The sequence below is a fragment of the Condylura cristata genome, unplaced genomic scaffold, assembly GCF_000260355.1.
Source record: "Condylura cristata isolate star-nosed mole 26May11 unplaced genomic scaffold, ConCri1.0 scaffold00017, whole genome shotgun sequence".
NCBI classification, from domain to species: domain Eukaryota; kingdom Metazoa; phylum Chordata; class Mammalia; order Eulipotyphla; family Talpidae; genus Condylura; species Condylura cristata.
Window position 1 is genome coordinate 28095398 of NW_004567118.1, and position 1290 is coordinate 28096687.

The following is a 1290-nucleotide window of genomic DNA, read 5'->3' on the forward strand; positions in this document are numbered from 1 at the left end:
AAAAAAAAAAAAAACTAGAGAAAAAAAAGTCAATCCTAAAGAAAGTGGAAGTAAATGAATGAAGAGCATAAGTCAGTGAATTAGAAAGCCTGACTGGAGCCACTGTTTTTACTGTCTCCATAGTTATATGTTTTCAAGAATGTCATATAGTTGGAATCATACACTCTGAGGCCTTTTCAATTTGGCTTATTTCATTGGCAACATGCATTTAAGTTTACATCATGTCTCCTCACAGCTTCTTGTTCATTTGTTGCTGAATCATATCCCACCGTTTTGATGCATGAGAGTTTGTTTATTCATTCATCTCCTGGAGGACATCCTGGTTGATTCAATTTTTGTCAATTATGAATACAGCTGCCATAAATAATCGCATGTGGTTTTTGTGAGGATGTGGGCTTTCAATTCCTTTGGCAGCACAATGCCTGGAGTGCAATTGTTAGATCATATGGTGCCTTAGTAAGTTTAAGGTGACCCACATGGAGCAACAGACCTCTCCTCACCCTTCTGCTGCTCCCCTCAGCAACGTATTTCAGTAGAACCCCCTGTTCTGCTTCCTACTCTGTCTCTAGTGAATCCTCTGGTGAATCCTGTCTCTGGTGAAATCCGCCTCCTACCCCCGCAGCTCTGGACTGTACCCTGGTTCTTATATGTATAAATACATTATTAAAAATATATTTAGTTTAGTTTAAAAAAAAAGTCAAACTGTCCTCCAAAGGGGCTGCATCCATTTTCATTCTCACTAATTATGAACGAGGGTTCTATGGCTGCACATCCCCACCAGCTGCTGGTGGTGTCCATCATTTAGGTTTTAGCAATTTTAGAGGGCAGTATCCGCTGTTTAGCTCCCTAATACTGATGAAGTAGAGTCTGTCTTTATGTATATGTGCCAGGTGTATATCTTCTTTAGTATCTGTTCAGATCTTATGCCCATTTCTTAAGTTGTGTTGTTTGTTTTCTTATTGTTAAGTTTTTCAGAATGTTTTGTACAAAATGACCTTTCCTATAGGGAAACTGAACAAAGCATGAGGAAAAAGACAAAACTTGTAGGCAAACCATAGATCTGAGGCATACAGCAGAGAAGGGGAACAGAGAGGGGTCAAAACAGGAAAGGAAGAGCACGAGGGGCTGTGATGATGGTCACAGGTGCTGTGGTAGTGGGAGAGTTAGGGGGACTATACCTGAGGGGAGAAATCAAGTATTTTAGAAAAATGAACAATGATGTAAGAAAATAAAAATATTTTTATATAATTAACAACAAAATTGAGATATTAAAAAACCAAACGAACGAAA